This window comes from Haliotis cracherodii, unplaced genomic scaffold (genome assembly GCF_022045235.1).
Source record: "Haliotis cracherodii isolate W230 unplaced genomic scaffold, xgHalCrac1.p SCAF_15, whole genome shotgun sequence".
In the NCBI taxonomy this organism is placed as follows: domain Eukaryota; kingdom Metazoa; phylum Mollusca; class Gastropoda; order Lepetellida; family Haliotidae; genus Haliotis; species Haliotis cracherodii.
The window spans coordinates 1,954,894-1,975,170 of record NW_027266270.1 but is presented as its reverse complement, the minus strand read 5'-3'; the positions used below and the strand labels follow the sequence as shown (position 1 = coordinate 1,975,170).

General features: G+C 37.7%; 1 pseudogene; it reads right to left on the bottom strand.

Annotated features, from left to right (window-relative positions):
• Positions 1-14,156, bottom strand: part of LOC139462613 (solute carrier family 13 member 2-like) — a 47,159-nt pseudogene extending 33,003 nt beyond the window's left edge.
• Positions 14,157-20,277: the final 6,121 nt, after the last annotated feature.

Sequence of the window (20,277 nt, the reverse complement as noted above, 5' to 3'; positions counted from 1 at the left end):
AAGATGTAGGCACCATGAATTCAAGTGTGACATAGTTGTGTTTCAATGAAATTGTGGATGGAGAATTAGTAGACAAAACCTTAATGACAATCAAGATTGCTAACAGTTTCTATTTTCTATTATTGGGATTTTGATACCTTGTGGTGGACAAAATCATGTACAACTTACGAAAAAGGTCTAAAATAATTACATATTATCATTTCACAACCCAGATGAGCATACATATGGCTATATGATATTAAAGTATCAATAAGACATACATATTTATGCTTTAAATGGTTAAAAGGGACAGAACATCTTTGATTTCCAATGTTTAATATTTGTTACTATTTTTAGACACCCTCAAATGTCAGAGGTCATTTCTATAAATAAGCTGCCGTAAAAACCTTGCTATCATATCATAATATGACTAATGTATACTAGGCAGTACAAAAATGCATATGTCCCTTTCCTTTCTGGGACCAAGGACTAAAAAGATATCCATGAGTATATCCATGACTGTGATTCTCTCATAACAAGGGACACAGAATGGAGGATCTTCACCTTTTAAAAGATATTCATGAGTATATCGACTGTATCCAATACGACATCGTCGCAAAACAACTTCGTCATGTCTTGAATTGCAGCCCAAGTAGGTATAACCTAGTGTTGGTTGTACAGCATGAAGTTTGTTTATATCTACTTGGGTGTTCCACTTCCTTTGCATTAGATCTTTGATGTAGCGTCTACTTATGGGCTTGTAATCGCTTCCACATCTTGTGTTTTCTGCCGACTGTGTTATAACAATATTAACCTTCTCTTGTTATTATTTAACCTGCTCATTTTAATCTCATGTATGATTTTTTTACTGTTTATCCTTCACCAGTAATATATAATTCTGTAGTATGTGCATTACTCAGTCTTGTATGAGAATCTTTACTGAAACGTCACTAGTACTGTACTGTTATTGCTTAACTGGGTAAACTATCGCCTGTAGTTCTGAAGGGATGATATAAATCTTGTCAGGGTCCACGCAGGAAGCAAACTTACTGTGAGTGGGTGAGTATCATTTAACGCCGCTTTTAGCAATATTCCAGCAATATCACGACTGGGAACACCAGAAATGGGCTTCACACATTGTACCTATACCGGGAATCGAACCCGGGTCTTCGACGTGACGAACGAACGCTTTAACCAATAGGCTACCCGTACGTCCCCATGGTCCCTCGTATGGTGATCTCCCTTTAGTTGCTTGCGATGTACAGCCCATTTTTATATTGTGTTGTTGACTGGTACTTTATTCTTATAAATGTTCTCAACAAGTTTTAAATCGAATCTGTAATATTCTAGATATTGTACTGCTCATCGATGACAGGTTCTTATTTAGTCTAAATACATGTATTATCAATGTATAACTTTTCGTCACGACATGGCTAAAATATTGCCGATATGACGTTGAATATTTATTCACGCACTGGCTCTAATACTTAATATTAACATTTCTATTTCATGATCACCTACTTTTTTAAAAGTATATACATGTCCGATAGAACTGGATAAACGTTTTCATACACTCTTAGCTAAATTATTCGTGAGCTAGATTGTTTTATCAAATTTCAATCCAAATGAAGTCTTTTATACCAGGTCTTCCAGTAATTAGAAGTAAGTAGAAAAGGTTGTGTACGGCACATAACCAGGTTCTAATAGGGGATATTACATCACAGGCTAGGTATGTATTGGGGATATAACGTTTTAGATAGTATGTCGTCCTGCTCTGGAAGCCTGGGACGTTGCTCCTTTCAACGACTGGTTTGTCTGGTACATATTCGGACTGCCGTAATATGGCTGCAATATTGGTGTCCACTCCTTCAATCACCTATATCTCACTTGAGTTTTGGGCATACACAAATGGAATATATTCCAGCAATATCATTGTACCAATGTTGAAAATCGAACTCTGGTCTTTGGTGTGATGGGCGAACGTGTAAACTACTGGGCTAACCCACCGCCCAACATTTAGCGTAAAGTTGGGACAGAAGGCATGGACCATGCACTGCTTATAGGCAAAAAACCTGCCTCTGAAAAATGTAGAGTTTAAAGAAGGCCCGAATCTCCGGTGCTGATGTTGCTGGAGACGTCGGATGTGACACAAGAGGCTTCTTAGCTGCACTGGACGCCTGTCCATTGCGTGCCTAACACAGTGATCCTATAAGAATGTAATGAGTTCGTGTCAACCTTTTCTAGGTTTTTTAATTCCGCGGCGCTCAGTATCACACATATGAACCGAAAATAACCTAAAGGGGACATATCACTTTGCTTGTCTGACATTGACTGCTGCAGTTCCTTCCTCCTACCAACTTCCCTTCAGTCAGTAGCGAAATGTAACAAAAACAAAAATGGCACTTGAATGTGGCTTTTGATACGAACGATGATAAGTGAAAGCTTATCTTAAAGGAGATGTACTGTGTAAATACGGGCCTTAATCATTTATATGCATATAATACATATTGAAAAAAGGACGATATCATCTGCAAATAACAGCAAAAATACTGTATCAGGATGCAGTTGCACTCCTGGCGCACATGAAGATTCTATTTGTTCAGCAAGCTCATTTATAAAAATAGAAAATAAGAAGGGGCCCAACACGGAGCCTTGCCTGAGGCCTGAAGGACAATCAAAAGTTTCAGATAATATGTTATTTGATTTAACAACTACAGATAGATTCAAGTGCTTTTAACATCTTGGGTGAAACTCCCCTGTATTTTAATATAAACCATAATTTAGATCTGTTAACAAAGTCGAAAGCTTTTTCAAAGTCAACAAAAAGCGCATAAGACTTACCACGCTTTTTTGAAAGGTAGTGTTGAATAATAGTTTGTAAAATGAAAATATTATCTATTGTGCTATATCATTTTCGAAATCCCGCTTGCGACTCTCTAATTCTGTCATACGAATTTGCCCAAAATACTAATCTTGCATTAAGAACTGATGTATAAAGTTTACTTAAAGTGCTTAAAAGGGAAATACCTCTATAATTATTAGGATCAGATTTATCACCTGACTTATACAAAGGGACTATGATACCTGTACTCCATGATTCAGGGAAATAAGATGATTAAAAAATGACATTAAACAACCATGTATGGCAACTATATATCGGAGGAGGATTTGAAAAAAATCTGAGATAAGGTTATCTTTTCCTGGAGATTTAGAGTTTTTTAGTTTATAGATTGCTTCTTGTATCTCTTCTTGGGTGATCGGAGAATCCAGTATACAGGCTGCCGTATCATCAGCATTGTAGTCAGTATCAGTGTTTTCAGTCTGTTCTGGCAAATAAGCGTCACATTCTTCAAATAAGTTCTTGAAATACGAAAATCATTCTGATATATTTACATTGTCCTTTTTTGACGATTTTGGTTGTACATTTCTTTAGCACAGTCCAAAACTCTTTTGAGTTATTTATATTGGCTAGTAAAATGTCTCTGACAGATACATTATATAGTTTCTTTTTGCTCATTATAAGGTCATTATATTTATTGCGTTGAGTAATGTATAAATGTAGTGTTTCACTGTTCTTTGATCTTCTAAAACATTTCAGTAGCTTCAGCGTTTCTGATCGATTGAAATCACATTCTGAGTCAAACCATTGTTGATCTGATTTTACAGAATAATTTTTCTTCTTTTTCCTCATGAAATAGCATGTAAGATAATTATGTTACTGTAATGGAGTACCCACGTCTAAATCCCGCTTGTTCTTCGCCAATCTTCTCAAGAGATTCTGTTCAAAATACCATTTTTAATTATGCTTGAACTAGAAAAATGCCGAATGTGCTAGAGTGGTATGCCTGTAGTTATTTACATCATTTAGTGGTCCTTTTTGTGTGTAGGAGTGATTACACCAAGTCTCAATTCCTTTTGAAAATACAATGTTTCGAGAATTGAATTGAAATGAGTCAACAAATATGGAAGTAAGATGTCAAGAGAAGATTATAAGAAATCTGTTATCAATTCATCGTTTGCTGAATTTTATTGTTTTTCTAATCATGAATAGCAGATGATATTGGTTGATCCAGCATATATTTGGCAAGAGTGCACTCATCGTCTATTTGAGTAAAGTGAAAATCTTGCCTTGATTCAGCACCACTAAATACATCTTTAAAATGACTCACATTCCCAGGCAAACCATTGCCTACTTTATTTACCTGGTTTAATTTCCGCTCCATCTTTTCCCCAGTCTATTTAAGTGCATCAGTTATATTCTTATGCTCTCATCAATGTTAGGGATGCAACGGTTCACCAATACTTCGATTCGGTTCGATGCTCGATTATTTCCATTCGATTCGATTCATTAGTCTAAAAATATACAACGAATCATGTATACTATGCATAGATAAGTAACAAAAAGTGTATTTTCTTTAACTTTTTTTTATTGAACAGTGCACTCTAATCTATTTTCGTTTTCAAGTGACAGTCGTCAAAATTTAGACATTGTAGATCGAAGATCGAATCGAGACAAGTACCGGTTCTCGGTGCACCGAACCGAACCGAACCGTTGCAGCCCTAATCAATGTCCGTATATAAAAGATCGAAAGCCGTTTCAATCATTCACGAAGAGGTATCGGATAAACGACCAGTCTTCCAGTCTTCCAGTCTACAATTTCGATTTAAAATAAAATTGATTATGGTTAGTTTTGATTCTGTGTGAAGCGCTCTTGTGGACATTTTGTGTTGACGATGCTCTGACTAATGTCGTGAAATTACATTACAAAGTTAAAGAATATCACTTGTGCTAATCACATAATCAATTACACTTGCTCCTGTACTACTTATAAAAGTATAAACCCCTTTACCTAAACAACTTCCACATCGCGTATTGATTATATGAGCATTCAAACATGCACATATGTTGAAACATTTGTATATAACAGGTTGCTGGAAATTATTCTTACCTCGGAATGCCCACAAGATATTCTTTATTTCGCGTTTCTTTGGTTTCGTTATTATCACCAATTACTTATTTGTCATTGCTCCATATGATACGAATGTTGAAAAGCAATTGTGACATTTATAAGTATTAAAAGCGCAACATCATTCCCCTCGACTCTGAGATACTAAATTCAATCAGGCAACCCTTGATGACACGGTGTCAAAGTACAACATCGGTAACATCTCGTAGAAATTTGAAATGGTGACATGGTCCGAGCTGGCAAGCCAAATCCAAAGTACACACAGTGAACAAAAGTGACACCCAATGGAGTATCAACATTAATGTGCCTGCTACATCGACGTAGGAAATTTTTATGTTGTTGGAATACCCTTCACCACCATGGTCTAGAGAATCAAAGGTATTCTACAACCCCCATATTACCAAAGTAGAGGGGCATTTTCTGGCCAGAACAATGGGGTGAGCCAGAACATTATTATCCCCCGCCACGAAGTGGAAGGGGGATATAGGAATGGGTGCCGTCCGTCCGTCCGTCCGTCCTTCCGTCCTTCCATCCTTCCATCCTTCCGTCCGTCCGTCACATTTCGTTTCCGGAGCAGATCTTGAAAAACCGTACCATATGTCTTCACCAAACTTGACACTTAGATACATGTAGGTCTAGTGGTGAACTGGTGCCTTTTGATAGTTTAGGATTTTTTGACAATATATTTTTCGACTTTCCATGGCAACGACTTTGATTTAGACGGAAAATGGCGGTAGTCCTCGTTTCCGGAGCAGATCTTGAAAACCATACCATATTTCTTCATCAAATTTGGCATATAGATAGGTCTAGTGGTAAAGTGGTGCCTTTTGATAGTTTGGGATTTTTGAAAAACATATTTTTTTAGTTTCAATGGCAACGTCTATGATTTAGACGGAAAATGGCGGTAGTCCTCGTTTCCGGAGCAGATCTTGAAAACCGTACCATATGTTTTCACCAAACTTGGCACATATATAGGTCTAGTGGTGAACTGGTGCCTTTTAATAGTTTGGGATTTTTTTTAAAATATCTTTCGAGTTTCTATGGTAACGACTTTGATTTAGACTGAAAATGGCGGTAGTCCTCGTTTCCGGAGCAGATCTTAAAAAAACGTACCATATGTCTTCACCAAACTTGGCACATAATGTCATCTCGCAGTACTGAATACATTTCCTTTCTTGTTGGTAAGTTCTGCATTGCTTGAGTGTATGTCCCTCCAAAAGTGTCATGGACACGGTTGTTGCATTCACTGACTCACTTCATGCAGAAACACAACTCATTACAAATACAACAGTTTAACTGATCTTAAACCTACTCAGCTGTACTTGTTGTCAACCATACTCAGAGATGACATATATATAAAACAATAACTGTACAGCTTTTGAGATCACAAGATATATTGGAAATCAATAAAATTGCTTACATTATTTCATATATGGTAGGAGTCATATAGTTGCAAATTCATTTCTTACCACAGTCTTCATTGTACCAATTTAGGTTTACACAAGTTTACCCAGCCATAGATTACTTTTCTACAAGATTGTTTCAGGAATGAGTGATAGTGAAATAGACATGATCAAAATCGGACAATTGAAGAAAACGTCATCCATCGTTCCTGTCATCATAGATGTGGCGTCATTCCAACCGTAGACTGGCTGAGCTGATGTGATCGACGAAAATACATTTCAGTTGCCATTTTAAGTAGTACACAACTTGCGCTTTATCGGCATATAAATGAAATACTACTGGGGCCAGATCAAGTTTAATATCAGTATCTGCTCTTTTTAACAACTCTGACAATGTCGATCAGGGTATTTGATAGAGATGCAACTGACTCTGACGTTCTGTTTAATACGGATGTGGTCGATACTCGGATCTCCTGTCGTGAACGTGTGCACAGCCACAACCCTGGAATCCACTGTTACCTAAATGATACAAAAGGTGAGTGAGTGAGTTGAGTTTAACGTCATCTTGAATGCATATGTCAGTTAAATTAGCTGAATCTTGGAGGAAAGCCTAAAGCAATGCATGTCTTGTACGTTTTCAACTTTTGAGACCCCACCGGCACGGATATGGTGCTAGCAAACCAAGAAACACAATCACAAATATGAAGGCGTTAATGTGTTACGGTCAACAGGTTTTCTGTGTGGGTATTCCTGAGCTGAACATGTGCTTGTCAAAAGTTTGTCTGAAACTGTGATTCGGTGGCTCTCATTTACCGTCGGCGCTGGTCGTTGCTAATGAAACGCTGCACCTGATACTATTTGAACCTAATGTCATGTCAAACTATATCAGTCCTGGGATATTGCTTTGTAACTGGACAAATTTATAAAATTTGAAATGTTTTATCTGACAATGTCAGGAGTGTCAGCTACAAACCTTGTATGACTCGAACCTGTAAGATTAGAGGTCTTCATAGCAGCTTGAGATGTTGTGCTCTTGTGGGGTTTTTGTGTGTGTATTTTTGTTTATTGTTTAACGCCGCTCTCAGCAACATCCAAGCTATATGACGGCGGTCTGTACATAATCGAGTCTGGACCAGACAATCCAGTGATTGACATCAAGAGCATCAATCCACGCAATTGGAATACGATGAAATGCATCAACCAAGTCAACGAGCCTGACAACCCGATCCCGTAAGTCGCCTCTTACGGCAAGCATCGGTTGCTGAAGACCTTCTCTGTACCGGATCTTCGTGTGCTCTTGTGAGTTGTAGGAACTTACGTTTCAAGTCAAGTGAAACGGACATATCACCGAACCACAAGGCAGCGGATATTACCTTCGACTATGTGTGATAGGATTTGCATGTTGTTAGGAACTTGAATGTCAGTACGAAGCAAATCCTTCACTTTATCAACTACAGATTTGCCTGACCCACATGAGAGTATTAACGACGTTACAGCTTGAAGCACTGAGGGTTTGGCCTCAACTAAATATATGTTCGTATTGGTGAAATTCAAGCGTAAAGGGTCCAGCACTCTTGCATAACACCTCGTTCGCCTGACCAACACTGTATTATTTACTGACCTTCAGGTTTGTTTTAGCTAGAATATAAATCTACAGCGTTAAACAAAGGTCAATCACTCTCTCAATAAAAATATACATACCACAAATCTGGTCAACTGAATAGTGAACACCATCTCAAATGGCTGGTAAACTTTGAAAGGGAAGAATCCTTTCTGTTGCACACGCGGTTGGCCCCATTTGCCTCTGACGTTATCATTGGTCACCACTTCTTGCTGAGCACTCCTGACACTGATGAAGGCATGGGAGACGTATCGGCCTTGTCTTAGATAGACTTCGAACCTGTAACACGACATTTCATGACATTTCAAAATGTCCATGTCGATTTTCCCCACAATGGAATAATGTGTGGAGCCGATTTCTGGTGTCCCCACCCGTGATATTGCTTGAATTTTGCTTAAAGCGGCGTGAAACAATACTCACTCACTCACTCACTCACTGGTTTAAGTTAAGTTTTGGGTCGGCTGTGTTTCTTTACGTTGTTCAGACAATAAGAACTTCCTTTGTTCTTTCATTTGTTTCATTTATTAATATTAATGAATAAACATGACACATGTCTTTATTGTTTAAACTGAAATTAGGTAGATATGTCGTCTAGTTGACTGTTCTGGTCACAATTTAGTGAAACCGTTCAAGTTTGACATTGAACTAATTTCTATTTTCAGCTTAAGAGAGATAATATTCTTTCTAGCAATTCTTGAAGTAATGCAATATGGTGTGACATGGTTACATCAAGTCAAAGATGCAAACATATTCAAATGAACAATCGTTGGCATGAATAATTGTACACTTAGCCTAAAAGAGAAAGAAAATGACACATACAAAAATCGGTAATTGAACAGAACAATTTAGAGAACGAAATCTTGTTACATTAAATATAACGGCCAAAGTCCGGTGCCAACTGACGGTTAATGATTCCTGCATCTACCCCCAAAAGAAGTTACAGATATTCACTTTTAGTGACATCTTGTGACATTCAATCCAAACGTCATCTCGTGACATAAACTCTAAGGGGTCATCTCGTCACATTCAACCCTAAGGTCATGTCGTGACATTCTCTCCCAAAATCAGCCAATGTCATTCAATACCAAGGTCATCTTCCAGGTCATTTCATTCAGTGGCTGTAATATTTCACATTACCTACAAAAGACACATACGATTTGAAGGGGAAAATTATTGACACTCCTTGAACAACAACGGGTGATGCTGACATTCAGGTAAGAGAACCAGAAATAAGGGCACAGAGAGAACAAGAAGCAACAGATAAAACAAATAATAGGTAACAGAAATAACTAGCAACATAAATACATCTAAAAGTAATAACGTAACAGAACTACACATAAAAGTAACGGAAGTTCAAATATAAGTAATAAAAGGTAACAGAAATACAGGTAACACATGCACAGGTAACAGAGCAACATATAACAGGCTTACAGGTAACAGAAATAACAAGTAACACAACGACGGGTAACGCAAATTAAGCGTAACAGAACTGCAGATAACAGGAATAATAAATAACAGTAGCACAAATAACAGAAACAACAGGAAACATAATAACAGATGATAGAAATAACAGGTAACACAAATAACAGGCACTACCTGAACTCGTCACCCTGAACACTGCAACACGCATACGGAAATAATAAATCATCAATTTAGAAGAGTGAGTGACTGAGTGACTGAGTGAGTGAGTGACTGAGTGAGTGTTACTGTGGAGTCTATATGGTACTGTCGAGTATGTATGTTAAACTCGTGACCATATGTGACTGTTGATTCTATATATTACTGTTCAGTCTGTATGTTACAATTGAGTCTATATATTACTGTTAAGTCTATATATTACTGGTGAGTCTGTATGTTACCGTTGAGTCTATATATTACTGTTGGATTGTATCTTACCGTTGAGTCTATATATTACTGTTGAATCTGTATATTACTGTCGAGTCTATATATTACTGTTCAGTCTGTATGTTACCGTTGAGTCTATATATCACTGTTGCGTCTATATATAACTGTTGGGTCTATATGTTACTGTAATGTTGAGTCTATACATTACTGTTGAGTCTATACATTACTGTTGGGTCTATATGTTATTGTTGAGTCTATATATTACTATTGAGTCTATATATTACTGTTGAGTGTATGTAACTGTTGAGTCTGTATGTTACCGTTGAGTCTATATGTTATTGTTGAGTCTATATATTACTATTGAGTCTTTATATTAATGTTGAGTGTATGTAACTGTTGAGTCTGTATATTACTGTTGATTCTATATATTACTGTTCAGTCTATATGTTACCGTTGAGTCTATATATCACTGTTGAGTCTATATATAACTGTTGGGTCTGTATGTTACTGTTGAGTCTATATGTTATTGTTGAGTCTATATCTTACTGTTGAGTCTATATATTACTTTTGAGTCTGTATGTTACCGTTGAGTCTGTATATTACTGTTGAGTCTTTATGTTACCGTTGAGTCTATATATTACTGTTGAGTCTATATATTACTTTTGAGTCTGTATGTTACCATTAAGTCTGTATGTTACTGTTGAGTCCATATATTACTGTTGAGTTTGTATGTTACCGTTGAGTCTATATATTACTGTTGAGTCTGTATGTTACCGTTGAGTCTATATATTACTGTTGAGTCTATATCTTACCGTTCAGTCTGTTTGTTACCGTTTAGTCTATATATTACTGTTCAGTCTGTATGTTACTGTTGAGTCTATATATAACTGTTGGGTCTATTTGTTACTTTTGAGTCTATATGGCACTGTGACGTATGTATTTTACTGTCGTGACTTTATGTTATTGTTGAGTCTTTTTGTTACTTACGAGATACTGTTGTTATAGGGTTAAAATGCTTCTCAAAAACATGAGAAAATTGTAGCAAAATTATAACTAATTAAACTTGTTTTATAGCTGCAATGATGTAGTTGCATTATACATAAAGTTTGTGACAGAGAACCTCTAGTTAGAAACGGATTAATCAAGAAAGGACATTTTACATTCACCATCGGATTGTTTCTGAACATTTCATATTTATTATTGGATTGGTTCCACATTTTCGGCGATTAATCAATGAATGAGCAGATTGGTAGAACATGGAGTGAGTCTAATACCAAGAGAGTGCTACTTAAATGTATGCGGAGGCTTTAGTGTCTATATGCTACTGTCGTGTCTGCATGTTACTGCCGTGTCCATATGTTGTTACTTACCTGTTTCTTTTCCATGCCGGTACACCCTTCACGGTGATGTTTGTTCCTCGGTGTGCCGTGCAAGGGAACTTCTGAGTTATAGGGACAGATGACTGAAAAAAACAAGCGCATGGTGGCTCAGTAAAACAATGCTAAAGTCATACCCGTCATCAACACCAAGGTCATACCCGTCATCAACACCAAGGGTTCATACCCGTCCTCAACTCCCACCCTTAACACTTCGTACATGCGTGTTCATCCCCATAACATTTTTTTTCAGGTGAAGTTTACATGATAAACGACTTTTCCACTTGACGAGAGGTCAGTCACATGACGGCGAAATTGACTTTCATATTCAGCGTTTTAGTATACATTGAGAAACGTCAAAGAATTTGACTGCGTATCCGTCCACGAATATCCTAGCTACGACCCATCCCAGTGAACAAAGTGAAGATATGCACATCCAAACTATCGTTGTATCGACTCGATCCGTGTCTAAGCTGGCAGTGACAGTCCACGACAATCTATCCATTTACCTAAGTATCTATTTGACATATCTCTAATATTACCTTTCAGTGATCAGCCAACATACATGTATATAACCGCCACAGGTTCATTAACAACTTCGGAAATCTCATCCGTCATGTCTCCTATTTGATGTAAATGTACTATGACGCTCTGTCATTGTGACTGACTTGCACACCCTTCTCATTCAATGATGATATTATTTGAATACATTTGTTGGGATCAAACTATAACAGGAAATTGAGCATACATACGCTCACGTCACCTCCCCTTTTTAGGAACTATTTTATTACGCGATACAGTTGTTGTTTGACTGTCATTGTGAGCACGAAATCCCACTTGATATTAAATAAAACTGTGTATAGATCTAGAACTACATCCTTCGAGGTGCAAAATAGCAATGTAAAAAATAATACGGATAGATTTTCACTTTGTGTGAGTTTATTGCAGTGTGAATCATTATTGAGTGAGGGCCAAACACTGTATGAACGTTGTCACAAGGTGCGAGGTTCATACTGCAATGAACTCACACATTCAATTCATTTCTTAAGTATCGATGCAAGAAGCACTGAGGGTTTCGTGTAAACTACTTATAGCTATTTTGGTCAAACTGAAGCGTAAAGGACTCCTACACTACATTGTGCAAAGGTGTTAGGTGTGGGACATTTAATCAGTGGTAATTTACTGGAGTGCTACTATAGTCTCACCAGTTTGTCCCAGTAAATCTGATGACACACAGCTGAAGGGTCGAGGGTACTCCAGTCGCCTGACTTGAGGCAGGTCCTGGTGTTGTCCACTTTGCGACAGAAGCCGTAGTTGATGTTGCAGGTGTAGCTTGCAATGTCTCCTTCTTGTCTAGATGGAGCTGACACTTTAGCGTTGGGGATGGAGCTTGGTGAACTACATCCTGGGGAACATTAAAAGAGAATTGTAAACATTTCTCGTGTTTTGTACACACGGTTTCCACGGAACTACAATACTGTTTAATTAATTCCATCGTTAAATACAAGTTTGTCTACGCATCGTCTGCAAATGCAAATGCAAAAGTGTTTTTATTGTTCGATCAGAGTTCAACCATAAGTACCATGATGATCTTTTCTTCAAACATGATATAAATTCACAACGATATGCCCTTGTGACCATGATGTCGTAGGACCTATGACGTCATTGAACATATTTATGTCTAATAGAACTAAAAGAATTTTTTTCAGTTGGACACACTACCCGAATGTCAGATGTTTTATCAAATTTCAATCCTTATGTACTCTTTTATGCCATGTTATAGATTTATAAAGTCACTGACCAGATGTTGGTAGGGCTCATTATGTCATTTCCTGGGATGTTATTGGATATAATATGTCACTGACAGGTTGAACAGGGCACATAATGGCACTGACTAGGTTCTTGAAGGGGATGTGACGTCACTGAACAGGTCACATACGGGATATTACATCACTGAGCAGGTTCTGACAGGGGATATAACATCACTCACCACGTTCTTAAAGTGGATATCAAGTCATTGATCAGTCCATATAGGTTCATATAGTTCTGGTTCTCAAAGGGGATATAATTTTACTGATCAGGCTCTTGTATGGGTTTGAACATCACAGAGTAGGTTCATAAAGGGATATAACGTCAGTAACTGGTTCTTATAGGAGATATAACTCCATTGACTAGATTATGTAGGGGCTATAACGACACTTACGAGGTTATTACAGGGCTAATAACGTCTCTTATCAGGTTCGTAAAGCGATATTACGTCACTGACCACATTCTTATAGGGATTATCACGTCATTGAACAGGTTATATGGGGGATCGTACACTGACTGCGTGGGACGTTGCTCGCTGTCTGGTAGATATCCGATTATTTCCGCCTTGCTGTGACATGGCTGCAATATTGCTGTCCTCGACCAAAACAACATTCATTCACTCACCTACAGCTCATTTATTATCGGATATACTCAGGCCCATGGATGTAATGTATGAGTGTTTATAGCGTGATGGTTTATGTTTACCAGTTGGTTCCCACTAAACAATTTCTTTGAATCTGGTTTCTAAGATAAAATATGCAGTACAATGTATGTTCATGCACTCGAAGGGGTAAGAGGGAAATAGTTCAACGCAGTTTGTTTTTTTACAAAGTAGACATTTAGCGTGAAGTTGGGACAGTAGGAATTGACAATACACTACTGTTTTAGCATCAAACCTGCTTCTGATGTAACAAATGCAATGTTGACAGAAGGTCCGAATGCTTGCAAACCTACCTTGCACGTCGCCGTTGCTGTAGTGGTTGTCGATGGAGATGGAGACGTCGGACACAAATGTGACACATGAGGCTTCTTGGCTGCACTGGATGCCTGTCCATTGCGTTCCTAACACAGTGATCCTATAAGGCTGGGGTTGTTGTTCAGCGGCGCCCAGTGTCATACATATGAACGCTAAGATACAGTAGCCGACCGGGGACATATCGCCTGCCTTTTGTATGTTATATCGACTGAAGCAGTTCCTTGCCAACTCGTCTTTGGTCAATGTGAATATCAATATAAATAATCAAGTAAGTATTTCTAAAAAAAATGTAATAAAATTCAGAATGGCACTTGATAGGAGATCAACATAAATCAGCTTATCTTAATCATAGAAAAATTTAGAGATAAAGTCTATTTGTATTATATCAATACTGATTGGCCATTCTAAACTGGCCAATTGTCAAGGTATCAAAGAACTTGTAGACATTTACCATTTTTCAGGTTTTTGCTACATGTTATCATTGTAAGGACCAGTGGGGGGCGGTCGGGTAGCCTAGTGGTTAAAGCGTTCGCTCGTCACGCCGAAGACCCGGGTTCGATTCCCGACATGGGTACAATGTGTGAAGCCTATTTCTGGTGTCCCCCGCCGTGATATTGCTGGAATATTGCTAAAAGCGGCGTTAAACCCTACTCACTCACTCACTCACTAAGGACCAGTGGACTAAAAATATTAGTTTCTATCGCAGGATGTGCCCTATATTATCCAATCATCTGCACTGTACTTGCCGTAAAAGGTGACTAACGGGATCGGATGGTCAGGCTCGCTGACTTGGTTGATACATGTCATCGATCACATTTGCGTGGATCGATGCTCATGATATCAATCACTGGATTGTCTGGTCCAGACACGATTATTTAACAGACTGCCGTCATATAGCTAGAATATTGCTGAGTGCGGAGTTTAACAACAAACAAATCTGCATTGTAGAATGGCCAGACTATACAAAATAAATATTGTTCCACTTTGTGCACTGCCTGTATCTGAATAAAACATAGAATGACCAAATTGATTCTGTATTCAAGTCTTACTGTCATTACATATCTGACCTACTAAGCAATACCACCTACACAATCATTAATGAAGATGATATACATTTAAAATCACAAATCCAGATAGATTAAATTGTAGTGAATACATGTTCCTTGTGAATAAATGTTCCTATGCTTATCGACTAAAAAAAGTTGGAATAACGTGCCGTCTCACATCAGCTCCATAATTATGACCTGTAAGCAGTGGCACATAATTTTCACATTTGATGATGGAGGCCTTAGATTTTCATCATGATTTATAATAACCCCCCACCCTCCCCCCTTCCCATCCACCCCAACAACAGAGGTCACAGCCTTTCTCGGGGTCGCCCTGAGCTCATTGTGCAGGCACTGAAACCGACAACATGACACCAAACGTCTGCTCAATGAGCACTCTTGTCCTGCACAATGACCCATTGTAACGTTCCTCTGCTCGGTTGGTGGGGTTCAGTAGAGGCGTCAGGAGGAACCAACGACATGGGTAGCTTGAGTCACCCAGCAGAAAGCCTTTGTACTGTCCTTAAACATAATAAAATAAGGTTATATATTATTGAAAGAATACCGGATTGTTTTATGATTTGAATACTTGTAAAAAGTACATATAATGTATGAATAAAATTTGTCTCATCAAGAAGTACAATATTTCAATATTTATCTTGAACTTGATGAATGAAATAAACCTTTCTCCAGGAACGAATAAATTCGTCTTAATTATTGGAATTGTTTAGTTAAAAAATTACTTGTGAGATAAAAATAATTGAAAATGAGGATATGAATCCAATCTAATTTATTTATTACAATGGGTATGGAGATTCTGAGATTTTATGCAGTGTCATATCCAGGGGTCCAAAGCAATAGCCCTTTGTATGTCACTTCATTTCAACGAGACGTCATACAAAAATTACTGAATATTGAATTAAATTTACTAACTGATTAACATGCTACTTCTTGCTTTCTTCACGTTCAGTCACTTCCAGTATCTTCCACCAGTTATTAGAAACAGAGAAACATTTGCATTCTCCTTGAATCCCATCCTCCTTGCATGTAAAACGTAAAACATATACTTAGATGTGTATGTAATCCATACAATAAATTAATGTTCATTTATTAACATATAGATAGGTGTGGGTAATTGTCCCCCTATTGATAGGGAATTGTGGGGAAATGTCTATGTGGGGAGGTGCCCGACACCATTATATACTGAACCGCGAAAGCCACTGAATGCCACCATGGAAAGATATATGAGAGACCTTATTTGTCCAAACACTGTAAACATACTTTGAGACATATTAAAAAGATGAAACTTGGCCAAACTGATAATCAAGGTTGAAATTAAAGTGTCAAATGTTCTTAAAGTGTAACACAACAATAGTCTCTGAGAAAATGGCACCACAAGTCAGTGTCTCGTGTGTCCTGCGATGACGTGGTGTCAGAATGGGTCCTCGGTGTGGCGTGTGACAGTGGAGGTGTCTGCTCGTTAATCGTCGACGCACGGTGTCCGCACTAATGTGTTGCTGTCGAGCAGCTTCAGCAGCAATAACAAAGCGATCTTAAAGATGCTGTCGAGCAGTTTCAGCAGCAGTAACAAAGCGATCTTAAAGATGCTGTCGCACAATCTGACGCTCCAGAGATCGGATGGTGACCCTTTGTCTTCCACTACGTGGTCGGTCACCTGTAGTGTTGGTGGTCTGACACCGTTGCTGGAGTCTGTATATAGTCCTTACGTGGACTTCAAATGCATTGGCAACTTGCCGTGCGGTTTGTCCAGCTTGCAATCGTCCAAGGGCTTGGTGTCGCTGATTTCTTGTCAATCTTGGCATGTGCACGTGGTAGCAATACAATAAGGAATGAAGGTTATCCGATCTGGGTGGATTTTTATAGGGGAAGAAATGGGGGAACGCATGTGCATTTCAATTTGCACGGAACTAGCGTGCATCGGGTTACCATGGCCGTTGCCGTGATGCGTTTGGGCGATCGGTTGTATTGTGATCTTCTTCTTTTTTTATCATCAAATTTCATTTTTCCTGACAAGGTAATGTTAAATTTTAGAAACTTTGACAAAAAGTACCCAGATATTTAAATGACAACTTTTCATGCAATGTTACTTGGGGTGATGTTTCTTTTGCGGTTCAGTCTACATTGTGAATGGCAAAGGCATTGAATTTAAAAAATCGTTTCTTCATTTCATGGAGTAAGTAACGGGCAGCAAAAGCTTATTATATTCAGCTACATGGGTTTGGCTTAAATTCTTCTTCGGAAATTATAGACGGTTGGAACAATAGAGTGTTCTGGAATGTTTTAAACCCCAAAATTGAGATTAACACGTACAGCCAAGGGCCTGATGGCATTTCTTAAAGAACAGAGTGCATCAAATCACAGTGATACAGACCTGTTACATGACATTACTCATCACAGCAGATGAACTTAGCAGAGCTCTTTAATCACTGAAACATAATAAATCTGCAGTTATAAATCTCATAGAAAAACGATCATCTTATAGATACCTTTGATATTTTTGGGACCACTAGATGTTGACTTGTTCAGTCATTTCTACCCCAACCATGGTTAACAGGCATTATGAAACCAATATATAAGAAAAAAGTGATTTACAAGACCCCGACTCTTACAGGTCAATTAGTATTTTAAGCTCTCTTGAAAAGTTCTTTGCAAGTATACTTACCATAAGATTAACATGAAGATATATTGAACTGCTGTGGTCTAACTGCCGTATTTCATTCACCCCTACATCTTAATAGGGACTGCACTGTAGCAGGTGTTGTGAGAACAATGAACGATCAATTTTATCAAACTTTTCGTAGTATAGCGGCACTCTAAAGGACCTTACTACAAATATTTTAAGCTTATACCTAGTTTTGAAAAGTATCTTTGGCTTCCAAAATCAGTATCATACCCACTATTAAAATTAAGAACATCAACCATAACCCACCCACTGAGACTGGAAGATGGAGCAATACTCCTAGAGTAGATCGCTCATGTAAATTATGTAACTCACCAGGTATTGCAGACGAATTTCACTTTTTATTTCGTTGTGAAGCTTTTAGAAAACAAACAATAACATCGATAATAAATACCTAAACTGCCCGAACGTTTCGAATCTAAAACGCCTCTTATGTACTCCTTATGTATGCGCCGTTTTACTAGTTATTCCATATATTATGACATCAATGATTCATTTATTGATACCAAAGAATGAATATATATCATAAATTTGATTGTATCATATCATGACATATTTACTAATATCGTAATTTTTGTGCATATCAACAAATGCATTGTTATATCAACAAATGTATTTTTTTATATAACAAATGGAATTTGTGTTATTTTAAATATCAAAAGTAGTTTTTGATATCACAAATTGTAAGAACTACATACGCTAAAGTGAATATATCAATGTGTTCAAGCGTATCGGTGGATATATATTTATTTGCACATCTCCTTCTCCAACGGATTAATGTTTGTTACTCAACGATCAGTGATTAGGGGATGCTTTTCAATGTATCTTGTTATTTTAATGCGATTTCAATATTATTGACAAAGTAGACACAATTTATGGTGAGTGAGTGAGTTATAATTTTACATTCCATCGGCAATATTGCAGCCATATCGCGATGAGAACAAGTTTATTATGATACAATTCCTGTCGTCAAAGGACAGTAAAACGGTAAGGTAAATATCGCAGTGTAGACATAAAACAAACCTAAGCAATATTAAAATAAAGAAGTTTTCAGTCAATTTGTCAAAAAGAAAGTACAACCAGGCTATAGACCGCTGGCAACTATAGCTAGACCACCTATGATAACTGGGGATCATGGAGACTTACAGTGCTTTTGCTTCCTGCATGATTCCCAGCAGGATTTATACCATCACTTTGGTCACGAGTGGTTGTACGAAATATTAACCAATATTAAAAAATCAAAACACAATCAAGGAATTAAAACACTAGTTGATGTTAATTACTTCAATATAGATGGACTCATGTGCCACTGTCAGGGGGACAATAATTTTACACTACTTTAACCCCCTGAGTGGCACCGCCTTCAAACATGTCAGTTGACAATAATATCCAACTATTCTAAAACAATTCAAAATTTATCAAATAAAAGTATTTCTTTTAAAAATCCGAGAAGTAAATAAGCACTGATATTATATAAAAGTTCCTTCAAAGATGTTGAATGATAATAGTTATCCCTTATGAGAGAAAAATCAACACAGTCAAGTAAAACATGCGTATCCATGAGTATATCCATGACTGTGATTCTCTCATCACAAGGGACACAGAATGGAGGATCTTCACCTTTTAAAAGATATTCATGAGTATATCGACTGTATCCAATACGACATCGTCGCAAAACAACTTCGTCATGTCTTGAATTGCAGCCCAAGTAGGTATAACCTAGTGTTGGTTGTATAGCATGAAGTTTGTTTATATCTACTTGGGTGTTCCACTTCCTTTGCATTAGATCTTTGATGTAGCGTCTACTTATGGGCTTGTAATCGCTTCCACATCTTGTGTTTTCTGCCGACCGTGTTAAAACAATATTAACCTTCTCTTGTTATTATTTAACCTGCTCATTTTAATCTCATGTATGATTTTTTACTGTTGATCTGTCACCAGTAATATATAGTTCTGTAGTATGTGCATTACTCAGTCTTGTATGAGAATCTATACTGAAACTAGTACTGTACTGTTATTGCTTAACTGGGTAAACTATCGCCTGTAGTTCTGAAGGGATGATATAAATCTTGCCGGGGTCCACGCAGGAAGTAAACTTACTGGGCGTGGGTGAGTATCATTTAACGCCGCTTTTAGCAATATTCCAGCAATATCACGGCTGGGAACACCAGAAATGGGCTTCACACATTGTACCTATACCGGGAATCGAACCCGGGTCTTCGACGTGACGACCGAACGCTTTAACCAATAGGATACCCGACCGCCCCCAAACGTACGTCCCCATGGTCCCTCGTATGGTGATCTCCCTTTAGTGACTTGCGATGTACAGCCCATTTTTATATTGTGTTGTTGACTGGTACTTTATTCTTATAAATGTTCTCAACAAGTTTTAAATCGAATCTGTAATATTCTAGACATTGTACTGCCCATCGATGACAGTCTAAATAAATGTAATATTTTGTATAACTTTTCGTCACGACATGGCTGAAATATTGCCGATGTGACGTTAAATATTTATTCACTCACTGGTTCTAATACTTAATATTAACATTTC